A 22,715-nucleotide genomic window follows, 5' to 3' on the forward strand; every position below is an offset into this window, starting at 1 on the left:
AGCCCATGAAAACTTATGCTCTAATAAATTTGTTAATCTCTAAGGTGCTACAAGTACTCCTGTTCTTTTTAAGAATGAAGATGGTAATGTTAGACTAGTTTTTAGGGGAAGGTCAAGTGGGGAGCTGGGTGGGTGCTTTATCTGTAGCGATGGAGGGGTTAGTAACATGTCTGAAAACCTTCCTAAATATGCTCTCCCTGCCAATCCACCTTCCATCTCCTAATTCCACATCCACTCCTACATATGAAGTAGCACTTGACTTACTATGGCCAGTGGTTCTATCCAGTTCGGTGCATGGGTCACCAGCGCCCCAGGCAGACTTCTAAATGGTTCTGAGAACCAAAGCCTTAAATTGCTGGCCGTTTAGGAAAGGAGGATCTCTTTTATGTGTCCCCCTCTCCCCTCCACACACACACCTTTACAACTGCCCTATTGCAGTTGCTAGGTGATTCTCAGTGCTCAGAAGACTATTTGCACTCTGTGTGATTGTTAAATAAGTTAATAAGTATTTAAAACTACATGCCACCTAGCAACCGCTTGCATCTCTCAGACATGGGAAGTATGTTGCTTGTTAGGCAGCCTCCCTCCGGAAGAAGGCAACCTAAGGACCAAAGAAATTGGTTTCAGAAGGGAGTGTTACATAATACTGCAATACAAGACGACCCCCCACCCCCCGCTTTAGTCTTGCTGAACTTCCTTCTGTAGTAGAAAGAACAGGAGTACTTGTGGCAGTTTCCTTGAGCACTCCATGATCTCCTACATCAATCACTTGTGTTTTACTTAAGGATGTGGGGCTTCTCCCAATTTGATTTGATGAGTGCACTAATCCCCTCGCAATATAAACTCTACATTGCTTGTATTGATGTATTTGAAACGCTTTTATCACAAGTGAAGTGTAAGTGAAATAATGCAAATGTACATTGATGCTATGCATGAAATCAAATGAACAAGTTTACTGTTCAGATCCTGTTTTAGAATCTTCTCATTTTTGCTGTGGAAAGTACTGTAAACAGGGCAGGGAATGTCTTATTGTGTTTGGACAATGCCTAGCATGGCAGGGCTCTGATCCTAATTGGCACTTCTGAGCACTACTGTAATATAAGTAATCAAGGCAGTGACTGGGGCCCTAATTCAGTGCCCAGTGAAGTCAATGAAAAACGTCCATTGATATCAATAGACAATGAAAATTACAATACAAATTGTAATACTTTGAGACCACAATTGTGGCCACCAGGGGGCTGCAGCAACTAAGTTTCTGTTCCCTTTTCCAAAGGCTCACTTTCTGTGCACGACAGTGCAGTTAGTTTTGTTGTCTTTGTGCACATCATTTAGTGAGTGTCCAACCACTTGCAGTTTTCAGGAAACACCTTACTTTTTTGTTTTTCATTTAAATTATTTAGCTGATATTTTTAAATGCAGTGGATCATTAAGGGAAAAAAAGAATTGGAGAACTATGCCCAGAAACTCTTTGAAACCAAACCCAAGCAGTTTCCTTTCTAAAAAGCATTCTTAAGATCTGGAATATATTGCAACATGAAACAATGTTAGTATTAACGGCACTGAAACTACCATTCAAATAAAAAGACTCCTGAACAACAGTGGACTCACTTAGGCATATCCAATTAGAATAACCTGAAGAAGAGCTCTGTGTAGCTTGAAGGCTTGTCTCTCTCACCACAGAAAGAAAGGGAGTACTGTGGCACCTTAGAGACTAACAAATGTATTAGTACATTTAATAAACTAAATTTGTTAGTCTCTAAGGTGCCACAAGTACTCCTTTTCTTTTTGTGAATACAGCACAACACGGCGCTACTCTGAAACCTGTCACCAACAGAAGTTAGTCCAATAAAAGGTTCACCTTCACCTATCTTGTCTCTAAAATAACCACACAACATTGAACTCCCAACGTGAATGAACTCTGAGACATTCTTTCTAGTGCAGCAATTAACATGCCACTGCAAAACCTTCAGTTAAAGCAGACAGCGTAAGGCCCCAGTGAAGTCAACTGGAGTTTAGACTGTCAAGTGGCTGGGCAGATGCCAAGAATTATTCATCATTCAGACCAAATTGTTTGGGGCACTTCTCTTACTGTAGGCTAACTACAAATGAATGTTGTGTCTCGTTTGCTCTCTTATAAGGTAACTGCTGGATTGACAGCTTTTGATCCGACTCCTAAGATGTGGATGTGGCTTCTTTGCACTGCATTGTTAGTGGGTTCCAGCCCTAAAGCTTTTGTACCTTCCTGGTAGGCTAACCCCAATATAGAGGATCCTCCTGTGGCACGAACTGGTGTAATGACTCCTGTGTTATACCCACACCTCATTATATCTTGATGGCTGCTGTATGGCCCTCAAGGCGATAGGCAGCTCCCTAAGGCTCCTCCAAATCATGCTGGGAGGACCAGCCCAGGATCAGGGGCAGTGCAACCGGCTGCCTTTGTACCTACTTCTCCCCTCCACTGCACTATGTTCCCCATCTATAGACAAAATCTGGGCCTTTTGGTGTTGGATTTGTTCAGAGGAACACAGCTTTTGTTTTATATTTAATTTTGGCTTCCGGCCTGACAAAGCAATAAACACTTTATATAACACTGTTATGTAAAGCAACGGCTAGGTATGGAGTTCCATAACTAAAAGGAGAATTTGCCTTGAGTAATACATTTTCTTTTCTTTTCTTTTAAAGAAAGGTGACTTCTTTGCTCTGAAAAAAGAAAAGGAGTACTTGTGGCACCTTAGAGACTAACAAATTTATTAGAGCATAAGCTTTCGTGAGCTACAGCTCACTTCATCCAGTCTCTAAGGTGCCACAAGTACTCCTTTTCTTTTTGCGAATACAGACTAACACGGCTGCTACTCTGAAACCTGTTCTTTGCTCTGATCACTCTGTTTGTATGTTGGATCCTGTTTCCCTACCTTTCATCTGTTTTATGTCTTTCTAGCTTATTTTATGCATAGTTTCTAGGATAGTAGTGACCTTCAGCCTTCAGTGCAATGTAGTACAATACCATTAGCGTTGGTGCTGGCAGAATCACCTATTATTAACGTAGTCTGATTCATCCCATTATTACAATACCCTCTTTTCAGTTGCTTATACCTTTGACAAACTTTAATCATCAAGACTGCAATTCTTTCTACCACTTCCCCTCTCCCGCAGACAAAACAGTCCAGCTGTTTTTAATAATGAGGCTAGGGGAAAATACATTGTTTTGGCGATGTTAAAAAATTCTGGTAACTTTTTCTTTCAAAAACTCTAGCACCCCATACTTTGAAACAGGGGTATGAAATTTAGCCAGGAGGATGGGTGGCCTTTAAGTCAGGGAAGTCTTTTTTGCCATCCCTGTAAAAATCCCTTCAAATTTATAAGCCTATGAAAAGTCTGAGTTTGCACATGCTCAGTAGAGACAGATTTTAGCAGCTAAAATCTCTAAAGATTTTGTCCTCACTGAGCATGCTCAAGCCTTTCACAGCTCCTAATGCTGACCAGACTGCGCATTCTCCCTCTAGCCCAGGACACTACAGGGGAAAAGCCAGATTTTCCCTCTAACTGCAGTTCCCAGCTGCCCCAGGCTAAGGTGTGGGCAGGCACCGGAACTGAGAATAGGGAGACTGTCTCTCTTGTGCTCTCAGTTACTTCCCTGCTGGCACCCAGGCACAACAGAGGAGGAAGCTGCTTGATCAGAATGCAGATGGGACAAGAGATGAACCAAGTCACAAAGAAAGCCATAATGGGTGGGCGAGTGAAATTGTGACTGGTTGGGTAGGGATACTGGTACTGGGAGCTGGGAGAAGAGGATGCAAAGAAGGTAAGGTCAAAGAAATGTACCTTGCACTTATGAGGTTTGTGGTGGTCCTTTCTTCCCATGTGAATTCATTGCACAGTTTTGAACTGGCCCCCAAGAAAGGTCTGTCTCCTGCACAGACCAGCTTTATCTTTGCTGTAGAGAGTGGGCCAAAGGAGAAAAGTTGCACCCAGGGTCTTCAGCCCAGACCTTAAGTCACTCTTTTAGATATCTTGGACCCAAGCTACGAACCAAGAGTTTAAACTTGATGTAATGTTCTATGGGAAGCCAGTGTAGAGAGTGGAGGACAGCAGTGATGTACTTGTGATAGCCTGTGTTGCTGAGAAGATGCACTGCAGTGTTCTGTACTAGATGGAGTTTCCTAAGTGCAGCCGAAAAATGAGGAAGGTGTGGATGACTGAAACCAGGTCATGGTTTGCAGGATGAGATGGAGTTTCTGAGATAACTAAAGATGGATGCTATTATGTGAGAGCTTAGCATCAGTGAGGAATCCAGGAGCACTCCTACACTATAGACTGAATTGACCAACTGTGGGTGTGTATCTTCAGCCAAAGGAGACTGCCCTGTGGCTGCAAATGCTTTCCTCTGCCCGCCAGCACAACTCTTTTACTTGGTTGGGTCCAGCTTTTTGTGTTCTTGCCACACAGAATGCATCCAATGAAGTAAGCTGTAGCTCACGAAAGCTTATGCTCAAATAAATTTGTTAGTCTCTAAGGTGCCACAAGTATTCCTTTTCTTTTAACACATGGTTATGGGTTACAACATTGTTAGTCAAATTACATGATAAAAATACACCCCGACTGAAAAAAGTTTCACCAACAAAAGTGCCAGTATGGACAGTGCTATGTCGGTGAGAGATGATCTCCCACCGACATAACTACCGCCACTCATTAGGGGTGGTTTAATTATGCCGGCGGGAGAGCTCTCTCCCACTGGCGTAGAGTATCTACATGGAAGACCTTATAGCAGTGCAGCTGCAGCGTCTGTAGTGTAGACATAGCCTTAGCTTCTATGCCTCAGTTCCCCAACTATAAAATGGGGATAATACCATCCCCTCACTTCACAGGGGTACTGTGAAAATCAATTAATTAGTGCTTGTGAAGCACTCAAATACTATTGTGATAAATGGCACAGCAAAGTCCATGAGGAAATTAATAATACTGTATTCAGAGCACAGTTTGAATAGTGTGCAGTAAATAAGGCCTGTGGCCATACATTGAACAATGAGAAAACAAAATATTGAATAGCTTCATCTATCCTGTGGACTGAATGAGGCAAGGGTCCTGTGGAAAAAATAGTATGTAATCATATAGCTAAAGATTGTATCATAATGCATATGCACAAAGGGACCAAATTAAGGTTGCATAGGCGACCTGAATACTGGTATTTCCTACATTTCGAGTGCTTGACTTTGCATCCTTAATAACAGAGAGCCAAGGTGGGTGAGGTAATATCTTTTATTGGACCAATTTCTGTTGGTGAGAGCTTTCAAGCTTACACAGAGCTGCTCAGGGCTGGGAAAATACTCAGAGTGTTACAGCTAAATACAAGGTGGAACAGATTGTTTAGCAAAAGTAGTTAACACATATATCAAGGAACCATTCAAGGTGAAGTGGCCCGTTAACACCCCTCCAGTCATAAGGATTATAGTAACAAGGCCTAAATCTAGTGTCTCTATTTAGGTCATAATTTTTAGTATCTAGCAAAGGTATGAATTTAAGTTCCCAGGCTCATGTTTTGACAGTGTTGTGTAGGTTTCCTTTGAGGATGATGACTGATATGTCCGATATAGAGTGATCACTTTGTGATGTGGGGTTTTTGTCTTTTTTTTCCTGTGTGAGTTCATTCGAGAGCATAGTGATTGTCTGGCTGGTTTCATGCACATAGTTGCTATTGGGGTAGTTAGTGCACTGGAGGAGGTACACACCACATGTTGAGATAGGCATGTGTAGGACCCAAGGATCTTCAAAGGTGAGTTTGGGGTGGGGGTAGTGTTGATCACTGTAGCAGTGGAGATATGTCTGCAGGTTTTGCATCTGTTGTTCTGCAAGGGTTCGGTGCTCTTTGAGTTGGTGTGTCCTCGTCTGTGCGGAGCTTGCCTCTGATGATGAGGTTGAAGAGGTTGTGGGGTTGTCTGAAGGTCAGAAGACGGGGTTCAGGACCCAGCCCTGAAAGAAATCTTTCCTGAATCTTTCTGGCTTCTCCTGTTGGCGTAGATACTCCACCTCTCAGAGAGGCGGTAGCGATGTTGACAGGAGAAGCCCTCTCATCAACATAGCACTGTCTACACTGGGAGTTAGGTCGGTATAACTGCATCGTTTGGGGTGTGTATTTCCCACACCCCTGAGCAACGTATTTATACCAATATATGTTGTTAGTGTAGACCAAACCTTAGGCTATGGCTACACTAGACAGCTTACAGCAGCGCAGCTGCCTCATCTAAGATGACAGGAGAGATCTCTCCCGTCGACTTAATTAATCCATCCCCAGTGAGTGGTGGCTGCTATGTCGATGGGAGAAGCTCTCCACACCGGCGCTTAAATCAGCATAAGTTATATCACTCAGGGGGTGGCTAATTCACACCCCTGAACAACGTAACTTGTGTCAACTTAAGCTGTAGTGTAGCCATAGCCTTCGTAAGTTTCCCAGACTTGAAGCTGAGCTTTGTATATGCCTAGAAGTTGGTCCAATAAAAGATATTGCCGCACCCACCTTGTCTCTATTAGGCTATATCTACACTGGCACTGTTGTCACTCAGAGGTGTGAAAAAACACCTCCCTGAATGACAAAATGTTAGCGGCGAAAGCGCCTGTGTGGACGGCTTTTTGTCACTGAAGACGGCGATAAGCAGCACGTCACTGAGCGATAAAGCAGCCACACATGCATCTCAATGACGTGGCTGTGCCATCCTGGGATTGACACAGTCACAACACACTGCATACAACCTTACTAATGTTCTTTTAATGTAATTTTGTATGTGTGTGTGTATAACTACCATGTCTTATTGCTTATGTTCAATATTCAGTTAATATTAAACCTGCATATTGGATCTCAAAGTACTTTACACACATCAATACAAAAAAAAAAGAGTACTTGTGGCACCTTAGAGACTAACAAATTTATTAGAGCATAAGCTTTCGTGAGCTACAGCTCACTTCATCGGATGCATTTCACATCAATACAGCATCACTGAAAAGCTGCTACCTGGGTAAAGTGTAAAAACCATCCAGCACATACCAGTGTGTCAAAGGAAACTCTTGGCCAAAGACACTAGCTAGCTCTTGTCCTTTATTATTTTATGAAAAGTGCCATCAGATCTGGAATCGGAGAACCTCTGTTTTTAAGTGAAACACCCACAAACTTAGTAACAGTACTTCGTGATCCATCTTGGGAGGATGAAGGCTTGACATAACTCCCCTGAAATTTGAGCCTGCTGGTTTGAAAACATCTAGTATTTCAAAGTTGGTTCTTAGACCAGGCATTCTATATAACAGCATGATCGAATTATGGCTGAAAACATTTATTCATAATTCTTAAAAATAAAAGGAAACATATTAGAAGTTTTCCTGTCATAGGGCGTGTTCCAAAACCTAGTGAAGTGAATGTGAATCTTTCAGTTGATTTCAACAGGCTTTAGATCAGACCCATAGTAAGCGCAACATTTAAAATACTAGAATATGTAATTTGCCCTAGCAGTGACTAGCTTGTTTACATGTGCAGCAAGCTCCCACCCCCACCCCAAAGATTAGGCTTGAGACAGAAAGGAAACCTAATGCAAACAAGTGAAGAAGTTCTCTACATCTGAAATGAAACCTTCACACTCATGAGATAAGTCAAACCACTGAAGTGAAAAAATTGCAAACAGAGACAGAGTTCTTCAACCAGCAGGGTGAGAGGACAGAGGCACCAACTATATAAACAAACTTCAAATCCCAGGTTACACACTACAGGCTTCCAATATAACTCCTCTTATGGATTCCAAAATAAAACTCCCTGTTAAGGTTGCTAAATTACAGAACAGCTGTGAAAGAATGTCCTACTTATCAAATTTAAAGAGGCAAGAGTTTAGAAATTCTCAGTGTCTCAGTGTGACTTTCTCAGTTAATATTAATTCTCTAAAATTATAATTAATGGATAGATTAGGAATACCATCGTAAGTCTTAAAAATGGAACTTTAACTCTATCTTCCTATGCTGTAATATTAGGGTATATGGAATTACTGGGGATTCTACAGCCTTCTATGGATTACGATTGGATTAATGCTGTGATGTCACTGATCTGATTTGATCAGTATAATGAGCTTGCTGCATGTCTTACTGCATTTGAATTGCTCTCCATAAACGGTATGTGTCTTCATTATTGGAAGCGTTTTGAGATGTATATTATTTATGAAAATGGAAGATTTTCCCAAAACTGTATCACCACTCTGAGAAATGGCATATGAATGATCATTCCTCAGCACTTTTTGACGGAAGTCCAAAGGATAAAGCTGAACAAGGAGAGGAATAAATTACCCAAGATCAGCTATACCCAATGTGCTAAATTCATTCTAGAGTATGCCTATACACCCCTACTGAGGCTAATGGGGTACAGTGGTGTGAGATCAGAACTTGGCATAATGTATCCCTTATGGTCAGCTACCTAACTTTAAATCAGGTTAAATTTCCTATGGCTCATCGAGCCCAAAAAGTTAGGCTTTAAAAATTTGGGGATATCCACAAGATTGGCTATAAATACTCTTACCCCAAAAGTTTCATCCTTCCTGGAAATATATTCTCTGCCACACAAGACTGATAATATGGCATTTAGGCCCCAGTTCAGTAAAGCAGTTAAACATATGCTTAAGTACAGTAGTTAAGCACATTAGGACTCACTGAAGTCAACATCATGTAAGAAGACACAGTTCCTTATCCCTCTTCTGTTTTGTTCCTTTAAAGTTCACAAAAATGTCAAAGTGCAAACATATTTCAGAGGGGTTGTGTGAGTGTATTACTAGCTTTTATATGTTCATATTAGAAAGGAAAAGACTGGTGATGCTAGCAGTATTACATTGAATTTACACTTGCCAGCCACAGTTTAGACTCCAAAAAAAGTAAAGGAGTACTTGTGGCACCTTAGAGACTAACAAATTTATCTGAGCATAAGCTTTAGTGAGCTACAGCTCACTTCGTTGGATGCATGCAGTGGAAAATACAGTAGGGGGATTTTATATACACAGAGAACATGAAACGGTGGGTGTTACCATACACACTGTGCATCCGATGAAGTGAGCTGTAGCTCACGAAAGCTTATGCTCAAATAAACGTGTTAGTCTCTAAGGTGCCACAAGTCCTCCTTTTCTTTTTGTGGATACAGACTAACACGGCTGCTACTCTGAAACCTGTCAGTTTAGACTCCTTATCTGAAAAGTTTTTAGAAGCAATTGCCTGTGGGACCTAAAAAGTGAAAAGAAAAGACATCTTTTTCCCCAGCAAGTACAATTTCTCGTACAAGATTAAAATGAAATATGATCTATTTATAATTTAAATAGATTAAATTTATAATTTAAGTAGATTATCCTGCCAGCAGGATAGGGTGCTCAGTGCTAAATAAGGCACAAAAGTGCACACACTTCCTAAGAGGAGGTCACAGTCTAAGCTGACAGAAAATGGAATGAGAGCCAGAGGATGATTCTAACAAACGGCCCTACATAGATCTGGTTTTACTGGAGAAAGTTGGGGGTGGGGGGGCCAAAAAATGTGTGAGAAAGTGGGGAGTCAATATAATGTTAAAGTGAGAAAAAGTAACACTAGGAAAATTGGGGGGTGGGAAGGAGTCAAAAAGGCAGAGAAAGTATCTCCCTCTCCCATGCTTCATCCTTTAGTGTTATCTACCAAATCCATTTACCAAATCAAAACCAACATTACTATCTATGCAGCCAGCAGAAGCAATCATGGTCAGGCTGGTGGCGTAATGCAAACGCAGGTGGAGGGCCAAATTCAATTCTGCACTTCCGGTATCTTTATCCCTGGGTGGGGCAGAAGCTCTGTGTAAATAATCTACTCAGTCCAAGGATATGCGTGCGGACTTTAAGTGGCAGAAGGCATTCTTTCCCCTTCAAGTTAGGTATGTGCATCTGCAGCATTCCTAGTCTTTGCTGGCACAGGGATTCTGAGAGACCAGGATTTAGGGGATTATTTTAGCCATTCTCCCATGTGCCAGTGCAGAATACTGGATTGAGGCATCTTTCCCATCTTAAATCCTTTTAAACGTCCTGTTTTATAAATAAGCATTCTTACATAACTACCTAAAAGTCAGCTGAAAAACAGGAGTAATATGGGTGATCCATTTACATACAGCCAGGTGCGGTCACCTGTTCCTGTGTTGAATAGTGCCGTACGCCGTGAGCGGTACACTGAAATCAGTAGGACTGTTCATGATATATGATGATACTTAGCCTGAATAAGGGTGGCAGAACCTGGCTTTCAGGGCTTGATTCTGCATCATTTAAGTCACTGGAAGTTTTGCCATTGACTTCAATGGGCAGGATCAGGCTGCCAGAGAGTAGCTTCATTCCACTTTCAGTGAGACTCCTCACCGAGACAAGTACTACTTAACATGAGTAAAGGTAGCAGAGTCTGGCCCCAAATGGCAATACAAATGTAACTATCTCCTGTGTTCAGAGGTGGAATGCTTTCAATGCTTTTCAATGACCCAGACCTGCCAAACATCCCCATTTAGGAAGCACGCTCCCTTAGTTTTCTTTATTTTAGGAAAGTATCACTTTTTCTTTCTGTGCCTCAGGAAAACTCTCCTGCACCGATATATTAATGGTGTTTAAAAGGTTTCAGAGTAGCAGCCGTGTTAGTCTATATCCACAAAAAGAAAAAGAGTACTTGTGGCATCTTAGAGACTAACAAATTTATTTGATTATAAGCTTTCGTGAGCATCCGATGAAGTGAGCTGTAGCTCACAAAAGCTTATGCTCAAATAAATTTGTTAGTCTCTAAGGGTGCCACAAGTACACCTTTTCTTTTTGCGGTGTTTAAAATGATGTCCTTACTTTTGTCCCCTAATGTTCCTGAATCTAGCCTTCAAATGTTGTCAGCTAAAACAATCCCACCTCTAATCTATTTACTCCTCTATTATTTTAATAATGAAAATTGCCTCTTCAGAGCATCAAGTGACTCAAACATTACAGTCATCTATCTTAGGCCACCAAACGCAGTGTGAAACCGGTAATGTTATTTAGAGAATGAAACCCCTGCTGTTCGCTAAAATCACCCTCTCCAGATAAAATATTCAGTCAATTACATGCATTCCAGGCTCAGCTTTTCTTCCCTGCTCCTTAGAAGACCAGTCAAAGCAAACCGCATTCTTAAAAACAATTTTAGGCACCATTTAAATTTAAACTGTTTATAAATTATTGCCTGGTAATTTTTTCCCCATTTATTTGTTCAACCCCTGTTGTCATTCAGCTATTTAGGCTGGATTCATCTTAATTTAGATCCCTGTTAGCACAGTTGGAAGAAAAGTGACCCAGACACAATAAATGACTGTGCAAGCCAAGCTATGTTACATTTCACACAAAGGCAAAATATGTTCTGTATCCAGACTAGCAAATGGGTACTGGAGTCATGTCCTTCTAATCCTAGCCTGGAGGCTGAGCTGGTTCCATACATTTATTTTAGTCTGAATAGGGTTTAAGCATTAGGGTGGAGACATCTTTATCAGTGCACCTCTCAGCAAGATATGATAATAGAAAGCAATCGTCTTTGATCTCAATATAGGCAATGTGTGTTTCACAAACCACCATGTAAAAGGAACCTGCCTTTGCAGTTGTATAAATCTCCTATTGAATTGAGATAGTGTCGCTGGTATCATGGAGGCTGAAGAAAAAAATGTTATTTCCCTGCACATCTTTCTCTGGTGATTGTTGTGTCTTTTGCTCTTTACACAACAAAAAGAAAATGAAACAATTTCAAAATGTGGGGCTAAATTAAGGAAGTTCACAGAGTGTTGTCAGTTTGGAGAGCATTTATATGCTGCATTAAAGAAGTGGTTAGCGGGTGGTATGCAAAATGAATCAATACAACCACCACTGTTGACTGAGGCTGATTGTATCCTAGAATGTGCCCCAGAAATTACTATATTAATCGAGACACCTTCTCACAAGGTCAGGGAGCAATTGTTGCCTCTTTGGTTCTTTACACAACAAATGTAAATAGTAATATGAAGGCACCGCAGCAGCACATTGTGGTCCAAGAGACCATGTTTACAAGAGCTTTTCTACACATACAGCACTGCAGCTGCACCAGTGCAGCTGCGCCACTGTAGGGCTTAGTGAAGATGCTACCTACATCAACAGGAGACAGTCTCCCATCAGCACAGGTACTCTACCTGCCTGAGAGGCAGTAGCAACGCCGAGGGTTAGGTCAGAATAACTATGTCACTTGGGGTGTGGATTTTCCACACCCCTGAGCGACACAGTTATACTGACATAAGTTAGTAGTGCAGACCAGGGCTAAGTATATACAACATACAAGGCCTACCTACATGTACACACTACTGGTTGGGTAGGTTTCTAAACACAGACCGCAGAGAGTGCCACTAGAGGACTCTAAGACTTTTTAAAGGGATACTGCCCAGTTCCTACACAATGCAGAGATAAAAATCAAAATTGTTCATACTTTTAAAACATGGCAACTTATTCTGCAAACCTATTGCCACTCTTGACATTTAAATCAGGAACTGTACTACTTTTTCCACATTTTCCACACCCCTGAGCGACACAGTTATACTGACATAAGTTAGTAGTGCAGACCAGGGCTAAGTATATACAACATACAAGGCCTACCTACATGTACACACTACTGGTTGGGTAGGTTTCTAAACACAGACCGCAGAGAGTGCCACTAGAGGACTCTAAGACTTTTTAAAGGGATACTGCCCAGTTCCTACACAATGCAGAGATAAAAATCAAAATTGTTCATACTTTTAAAACATGGCAACTTATTCTGCAAACCTATTGCCACTCTTGACATTTAAATCAGGAACTGTACTACTGTTCGTAAGAGCAGGTAATATATCTAACATAATCTCTGTAAATTAGTAGGAATTCTAGAACAATGTATTTGGGGGGTAGTTCAGCTTTGGAGGATTAGATGAGGGTGTCTGACTGTGAAGTCATGTTATAAACACTCAGAATCCCTGATTCGAGATATAGATCTATATCTAGAAAGAGATATATAGTGGGAGGTGATGTAGCAGTTAAAGCAAAAGACTTGGTACCAGGACTCCCAGGTTCTATTCCCAGCCTGCCACTAAATGATGTGACTTCTAACCTCTCACTGAACCTCTTTGTGATCAAAGGGAAGTAGTAGTATAAAATACAGCTTTTGGCAGAGTAACAGATGGCACTAGTGGGAGTCCCATGCAGTCATCCTTATCCAGAAAGGGAGTGTCTGTAGTAGAGGGTCTCAAATGGGGAGGAGGAAAATGAAAACTAGGGAATATTCAGGCCTTTTACAGGTATTTGGAGGAGTCCCATTGCCCCTCTGGTAGGGGGCAGTGGGAATAGAATAGAACTATTCCAATGGGAATTGTTTTTATAGTGATCAGGAACAAATAATTGTCAGACATTTATATACCACTAGGATGTACATGATGCTGTATACAAGACAGTCCCTGTCCTAACAGTTTTACACCTAATGCAAACATATTTTCTTTTTCATGAGCTCAGAATGAAGTTTCCTAAAAATAAGCTTGGTTATAATGTTCTATCAGTTGATGGTTTAAGACACAGCCATTTCTTATAAGGGAGCTAGCCAAAAGGGTCATGTACATTTACCTGTTTGTGTTTATCTGAATGCAAAAGTTTGGAAAATCTAGAAAAAAAAATCGGAATCCAAGAATACTATTCAAGTAGAAAGTTCAAAAGTAAAGACTAGTATTTCATCTAACAGTTTTTAATTTGTAGAATTTTTAAAAGTAAATCCACTTACTTAAAAAGAATGTTATTATCTTGGTAGATTTATAGCAGGATCCATCAAAAAGAACCTACCAAGAAAAAAGAACAAGAGTACTTTGAATTACACCCTAGATGAATGCACTATAAGGTGGGTAGAAAGCTGGCTAGATTGTCGGGCTCAACGGGTAGTGATCAATGGCTCCATGTCTAGTTGGCAGCCGGTGTCAAGTGGAGTGCCCCAGGGGTCGGTCCTGGGGCCCGTTTTGTTCAATATCTTCATAAATGATCTGGAGGATGGTGTGGATTGCACTCTCAGCAAATTTGCGGATGATACTAAACTGGGAGGAGTGGTAGATACGCTGGAGGGGAGGGATAGGATACAGAAGGACCTAGACAAATTGGAAGATTGGGCCAAAAGAAATCTAATGAGGTTCAATAAGGATAAGTGCAGGGTCCTGCACTTAGGATGGAAGAATCCAATGCACCGCTACAGACTAGGGACCGAATGGCTCGGCAGCAGTTCTGCGGAAAAGGACCTAGGGGTGACAGTGGACGAGAAGCTGGATATGAGTCAGCAGTGTGCCCTTGTTGCCAAGAAGGCCAATGGCATTTTGGGATGTATAAGTAGGGGCATAGCGAGCAGATCGAGGGACGTGATCGTTCCCCTCTATTCGACACTGGTGAGGCCTCATCTGGAGTACTGTGTCCAGTTTTGGGCCCCACACTACAAGAAGGATGTGGATAAATTGGAAAGAGTACAGCGAAGGGCAACAAAAATGATTAGGGGTCTAGAGCACATGACTTACGAGGAGAGGCTGAGGGAGCTGGGATTGTTTAGTCTGCAGAAGAGAAGAATGAGGGGGGATTTGATAGCTGCTTTCAACTACCTGAAAGGGGGTTTCAAAGAGGATGGCTCTAGACTGTTCTCAATGGTAGCAGATGACAGAACGAGGAGTAATGGTCTCAAGTTGCAATGGGGGAGGCTTAGATTGGATATTAGGAAAAACTTTTCACTAAGAGGGTGGAAACACTGGAATGCGTTACCTAGGGAGGTGGTAGAATCTCCTTCCTTAGAGGTTTTTAAGGTCAGGCTTGACAAAGCCCTGGCTAGGATGATTTAACTGGGACTTGGTCCTGCTTTGAGCAGGGGGTTGGACTAGATGACCTTCTGGGGTCCCTTCCAACCCTGATATTCTATGATTCTATGATTCATCTGCAGGCTGTTGCTTTGATTATTGCTGACAAATTATTATTTTTAAATCCCTGTTCAGCAAAGCCATTTGAAAATAGAATTTTTATTTCACTCATTTATGTTACAATATATTTTCCAAACTAAATAAGTGGGCCAGATCTTGCCGTCATTATTCAAGCAAAGCTCTCACTGATGAAAAAGATCTCAAGATTTGACAATAAGGCCCAATTCAGCCTATGTACTTAAACCTATGCAAAACCTTAAACACATATTTAAGACTATCCCTATTCTGTAGACCATTTAACTATACGTTTCACTTTTAATCACATGATTTAGTCTCATTGACTTCAATTGGGTTACATAAGCAGCGAATTTGACCCAATGTTTATTATTATAAATGACAAGCCACAGGTTTTTTTCCTCCAGGAACCTAGAATAATATAACAGGTTTCAGAGTAGCAGTCTGTGTTAATAATATGAAGTTGGATTCAGGAAGCTGGCAAGTCCAGCTGAAAGGGGCAGCGCCCAGTTTAATGGAGTCAAATGAGTACTCACCTGAAAGTTTTACTTTCTTAACTGATTTGAGCTATCTCCAGTAACAGCAAAAGGCCAGACATAATTTTCAGGTCTTGATGTGTTTTTGTCTTATCATGCTAATCAGGAGCTGACTACAGGCCACAGACAAAGAAAGTGCTGGGAACAGACAAGATGACCCTGTTTACTTTCTCAATGGACTACAAACAATTGGTATGTATTTGCTGTTTACTTTCATCCAAATGAATTTATCTTTGGCTTATGTTAAAGCATACATATACAGCATCTTTGGAACTATTATTACTTAACTTTTACTTCAAAAGGAGCTGGCAAATCATTCAATACACTCTTCTGTACAGTGCTGTTTTCTTTAAATCATCCTGTAAATTATTCTTAAAACCTGTATATTCATTCCTATTATTATTTACTTACCGGAAACAAAGCATTCTCAGTGGAGCGATATAGCTATAAAATGAACTTTGCGGGAGATTCGGCAAATCCAGAGTCCGACCATCTTTACAAAATGCTGAAAAATCTGCCTCTTCAAAAGAATCTTTCCTCTGTAACAAGAATGACAGTCCCAACATTGACATTCCACCTACCTAAACAGGACTCCACTTTTGTGCAAAAAAATTAAATTAAATTAAAACCAAGTAAATTAAAAAACACGAAACTAAAAATTAAAAACTAACAATAAATACAAACAAGCATATCAAACCATCAACACAACCACTATCCCCTTATGCATAGGTCAGTTTTTAATCCCTAACAAGGGGACTCCATGAATCCACTAGAGACGTGGCTATTGCTAGTGATCTTATGTGCAAGGTGCTCACATAGAACAGTGATGGGCCACAGAATAGAATCCCAATATAGATAGTATATTTCTAGCACCTACAGGTCCCAGTCAGGAGCTGGACTCCCCAAGCTCTAAGCATTGCACAGACACCTAATGAAACGATGGTCCCTGCCACACAGAGCTTATGTATGTTTGAAGAGCAGGAATTTAACATTCATTATAAGAATCTTCAGCTCTTGTCCTCCTTTTCTCCTTCCACTGTCCTCTCAGAAACAACCCCTGTGTTACACACAGCATTTACCCCACAGCTGCCTCTAACTTTACTATCACCTTTGTATTGCCATCCACTGAACGCAGCCTACATATACTTCTAAGGATGTTTTACCTCTTTGTAGGGCTGTACTGAATTGAGGTTCTGAGCCTAATAGCTTCTCATGCAAATAGTCCAACTGACTTCCATGACTAATGATTACTTAGGTGAGGCTGGACTGAAAGCAGAGTGGCCCCAGGAGTAGTGCATTGGATGGGGATAAAAGGAGATATGAGTTCTTCTAGTCCTGCCTTTGCCACTAACAATTCAACTCACTGTGTACCCTGTTTCCTAGCCCAACCTTTGTCTAGCAGGTCTATTTAGAAGCTGTTACTTTCTCACTCTTTGTACAGTGCTAAGTACCCTTGGCCCCTGGCACTACTGTACTAGCTCCTGCCAGTATTACAATGGTAATAAGTGCCATGGAATATGACTGCCTCACAGTCATGGGCAGTGGGTATCATTGGCTGGGGGAGGCTGTATCTCCCCAAACAGCCTGGCATAACCCTGCCCATGCTCTGTCTCCAGGTCCCCTTCTGCAGTTCCCACTCTTCCCTGGCCCAGGCCCAGGCTGGCTGGCCTGCCACCAGGACTCAGGGCGGCCGGTACTGGGGCTGCGCCACCTGCCCGGCGCTTGTGGCACTGGAACTGCGCCACCTGGCACTTGGGGCCCTCAGGTGGCCCAGGACTGGGGACTGCGGTAGGGGTGCTCTGGGCTCCTGCAGGGAAGGGCAGACAGAAGGGGAGGAGGAGAGGCAGGCCCTTGAGCAGAAGGGGAGGATCCAGGGGCTAGCCTTCCCCAATGGCTGGTTCACCAGCTGCCCATGTTCACAATGATTAATGTGTTTAGCATCACCACACCCATGTGAGAATAGAAAAGTGCTATTATCCCCATTTTTCAGATGGAGAACTGGGGCACAGGGATATTAAGTACATTGCCTAGTGTCACACAGGAAATCTATGACAGAGCAGGGAATTGAACCTGGGTCTCAAAAGTCCAAGACAAGCACCCTAGCCATTGGACAATCCTTATTCTCCAATAAATAATTAATAGTAATAAAGATAAAGATCCTCATTTGTACCATCCCAGGGCAGTAGCCCTGTTCTCTTTAACTATTTATTGCACTGTGTGTACACCTACAGCTCTTTTTAAATAAAAATAATATTTCTGATTTTAAAAAAATTAAAGCATATCTTAAAACCATTCTTATTAACAAATTAAAGAAAACCCTTTCAGTACCAAACACAACTATTCCTCACAGTTATATTGGTTCCAGTATCTATTTACCATCATTTTTTGTAATCCACCAAAATCAAAAACAAAAGAAGAAATTCTGAAATAATTGCTCTCATGGAAGAAAGCATGTTAGTGTGGCAAAGTACAATGGCAACTGGAATGTTAAAGTACAAAACATTTATTGTACTACTGACAGAGCAGGGCTTCTTGGAAATCTCTCATTAGGACTGTGAGTGGAGAGTGAAGGCACAAAATTCAAGGGTTGGATCCTTTTCAAACCATCTTGCATTTCTACAATTATTTTATTTGTTTGATATCTAAAATGATTCTGGCTAAATACTACACCAAATCTTTAGATTAACTTTTTTTTTTTTTAATACTTAGTTTTCTAATCTGTTCAGATTGCGCAAACAAACTCCTGCCTTCTTTGAAGAGAATTCCAGTCCCATTTCTTATAGAGTCTGATCAGCGGCTCCTCATTAATCCCTGGGAACAGTCAAAGGAAATGAAGGGAACAGGGTACAGGAGGAGGGTAGTCTCCAGTGACTATTCAAGTTATCAGGGTCCATCAACAGGTGACTGTCTCTCATAGTCAAGAACAGTAAATATGGCCTGTGGCTAAGACTTTCTTCAAAAGTCCTGAAAAGAATCAAGCTTGAATCACATGTTCAGGAACAACATACCTGTAAAACATGGCAGTTACTTTTTGACTGGACAGCATTACATATTTCAAAGCTAACAAAACTTAGTTTAATAATAATGATTAAAAAAAAGGCATGTAGGCCCTGCAATTTCCTCACTCAGTTTCCTCAGCAATTCTTACTTCTTTGTTTTTTGTAGTCCTTACCCAGGCAGCCCTTCCATTGAAGTCCCACAAGGATTTGGAAGAGCAGCAAGAGATGCAGCACAACCAGATGAATGAAGTGAAAGTACGTGTCAAAGTGGGATGGGGGTGGTGAAACACATGGTAAAAGGATCCCCTTATGAAGCCATGTGCAAATTCACATGGCAACTTTTCCACACCATGCTGATGAGTTAAGTAGCCACAAAAAGAAAAGGCAACTCCAACTCCTACTTCTGTGAAGGAGTCAACATACTAATTGATGTGAAGTGCTCTGCAAGCCATGTCTCTGTTTAGTGACTGGCTTGCCAGAGTCTTGTTAAAAATGATGAAGTATAGCCAACTGCTGTCAGACCGCATGTCAATCGGAGTTCCCTCCATGGAGGATGTCAAACTACTGAGGCCTACAAATAAATATAGCCAGGAACTTCCTTGTACTTAAGACTGAACTGTGAATGTGTGGAACTGAAGTCTCAGAATGGAGAAGGCTTACCTGGGAAATGATGCTGCTGAGAATAACACAGGATGAGCAATTTGACACAGCTAATATACCCCTGAACTTGATGATTACCAAGGTGCAACAGAATCAAGAGCCCAGTCCTAAGGACTTTGTTTTCTGGCAGAAGGCAGCCAGCAAAAATAACTAGAACTATGGCCTACTAGGTAATGGTTTCACTTGCTGCCTCAAACCAGAAACAGTGACAAATATCAAGCAGAAGGGGTATGTGTTTATGAAAGCTAGTGGTCACACTAGGGCTGTGTGATCACTGATTCACATGAACTAAAAAGCTGAAAGTAAAGTGTATTTGAAACCATCACATTTTATAGCTAACAGTACATGTATTCATTTTTTCCATACTCAAGGAGCAGATATTTTTAGTCAGAATGATAAGAGTACACAGCAAAACAAGAAAGGGCAGAAGTGAAGCCTCCATGAGAGAGCACACAGTATGTGTCTCTTCTGACAGGCTGCACTGATCTCTCTGAGACAAGAGGAGCTGTCCCTCCAATCCCTGGTGGAGGCATATTGAGAGGCCAGCATGGAGACGCTTGATGTGCTCGTTCTATTGTGCTGTACCTGTTCTATAAACTGAGGCCTTGTGTCTCCAGGATGCTCAGTCCATCTGCCTCAATAAGCACCACATTCACTCACACACAATAGTTTTCTTTACAATTAGAAAATGCAGATCCTTTTAAAGACAGAGCACAGTAAGCAAACATGAAAACCGATTTAACTTCCTGCAGTGCAAATTTGGGACTAGAGTGAGTCTTTAGATACAATGCTGAGTAAGTGGCAGCTCATAACTGCTCCAACCCAGGAACAGCCCCAGGAAGAAATTGTGACTCAGAGATTCCCAATTCCTTACTTTGAAGGGGAGAGAAGAGGATCGTTGCTATATAATACAGCCCTGGAAAAGGTTCCACTTGCTTCCCCACTCACACCCAGCCAGCTTCTCAGAGCCAGGGCCCCTCCTACTTCCTCCCTCTCCCCATCCACTTGCTCACAACCCAGAGACCAGCAATTGTTCTCCATTCTACAGACTGGAACCCACGTAGGCTGAGCAAGAATTGGAGTGTTTAAACCCCATTATTCCCTTGCTTGGCTGAGAAATGCATGGGCACAATCTCGCCATTTGAGTGAAAGAATTAATGTTGCCTGCAACAAGCTGAGAATTTGTTGTAGGTCTATGTTTTGCCATTATATAATAGTTTGGAAGAAATCAAATAGTATTATTATATAAAGAGTGTGGGAATTATGTTCAAATAGTTAATAGCCCCCAGCCTTTTAATAATACATGTTTACAACCCTCAAAAGGTGGTAGGAAGCTCACATGAAATAAGAAGGCAGGGTCCGATGCTTGGACAGCTTCCAACCTGATTTCAGACATAGAGCAATGAAAAATACAACAATATAATTCTGAGGGGCTGAAGGAAAGGGGTTACAATAATAGGATTATGAGGTTACTCAGCAAAGGCTTGTGCACAGCATGGATGAATACAGAACTCCTTGGAGTTTGTTTGAGTATTTTGGACACATGGGGTTCATTGGCGTTGTACACATTCTTCTGCAGCTCCGAAATATGCAGTGCCTCTAAGGCTGAGGGATACAAAAGGGGCTGTAAACCACCTTTATGCTCTCCTAGTCCTGCTTCAGTTGGGCATTGGCCAGCCCATCAGCATATGTTACATCACCTGTCAAGAACCGGAAGCAATTGTTACAGCTGCCAGGAATTGCAAGGACACAGAGAAGCCTTGATCTCAACTCTGCTTCTTATTCATGTGTGCCTCCTTCTTTGGCAACGAGAGGGAGTGGTGCCTTAAGGGCCTTTTTGGAGGAGGATTTTACCTACATGGTGTTATCTTCCCATGGGTTATATATATGTTGGGTGACTCCATTAAGGCTTCCCCCATTGACTTAACTGGAAGTTATGTACATAGAGGTTTTGCAGGATCAGGTCTATGACTTAGCTCTGTGCACACTGCGCAGCCAAACCATGTCAGAGGACAGTTTTAAAAGTTTCTTTGAATTGGTTTCAGAGTAGCAGCCATGTTAGTCTGTATTTGCAAAAAGAAAAGAAGTACTTGTGGCACCTTAGAGACTAACAAATTTATTTGAGCATAAGCTTTCGTGAGCTACAGCTCACTTCATCGGATGCATCCGTTTGAAACTCAGGCCCAGATTCTCCTGTGTTAAGGCTGCTTTGTGCCACACTGTTATTGCAAAGTAACTCTAAAGCCAACAGGTAAAAGCCTGGCCTAACTGAAATCAATGATACTAAACCAGTTTCTTTGGAACTACATTTTTACTGAGTTTAAACATGGCTCCTAAATTTGAGTTGAAGACGGAGCACTTGATGAACTTGACGCTGATGAATAAAAGCTTGAGGTGTTTCCCCATAGCCTAATTAGTCTTATTTTGTACTGATCTTCTCTAGTTTGAGGAAATGGAGACAAGTATAAATAAATCATATTTGTCCTCAGAAACAAGGAGCAAGAAACAAAACAATAAAGAAAAAAAAATCAATGGAATATTTGTTTTTCAAACAACCACCATTAATCCCTGGGAACTTTTATGTTGTCTTTTTTCAGGGTATTTAAACAGATCCTGTAATTTTCCTGCTAGCATACAAACAATAAAATAAATATGTACGGTGAAATCCTGAGTCCCGCGGGAGTTCTGTCATTGATTTCAATGGATCTAGGATTTCACCCCTAGACATTTACATACAACTAGATACCTGATACATAGTGTATTGTCTTTCTCAAATTTGTTGAGGCTAGAGGTCTGAAAACATTCTGGAAGAGTCTAATCAAGCACTATAACTGCCATGTCTGAGCCCTTCAAAAAGCTATTATGAGCCTATTTGTTTTAATTATATACACATCTATTTATCAGAAAGAATACTTTGTAGTAGCTTTATTGTGATTAGGGCCTGACATTTTATTAATATCTAAAAAGTTCTTGAAATAAGTTTACATATTGTAAAGCAGCCCAATTACTGTCTGTTTCAGAGTAAAAAAATGAAGTATTTGAGGAGAAATGGATCAAGTGATAAGAAATTGATTTTAAAAAATTGATATAAATAGAGCTGATGGAAAAATCTGTTTTCATCAAAATTTAAAATTTCCATTAATTTTTTTTCTAGAGTTTGAAACTCAAACATTTTCAACCTTCTTTTGATATAACTTTTCTAATAGCAATATGTATGCTAGCTGTAACTCAGATCTATACGGCCTCAACTAGTCTGCTCCATTCTCTGGTATATCTGGCACCCTTTGTTTTAATACTATGTAAGAAAATAACTTGCACTGTCAGCAATTCTATTTATTTTTAATTAACAAAACTGACAACTGAACTTGTGCTAAAAAAAAAAGGGTGATGGGAGTAGTATTTGCAGTTATACATTTTCATGTATTTATAAAATGTTAATGAAATTATATTCATTTATTAGTAATTAAAATACATAATCATCTGAATGCCTTAAATGTGTATCATCTTTCATCTCAAAGACTCCCAAAGTCCTGTGCAAACTACAAGCAATATTCTGGCTTG

Source organism: Dermochelys coriacea, chromosome 1, assembly GCF_009764565.3.
Source record: "Dermochelys coriacea isolate rDerCor1 chromosome 1, rDerCor1.pri.v4, whole genome shotgun sequence".
NCBI classification, from domain to species: domain Eukaryota; kingdom Metazoa; phylum Chordata; order Testudines; family Dermochelyidae; genus Dermochelys; species Dermochelys coriacea.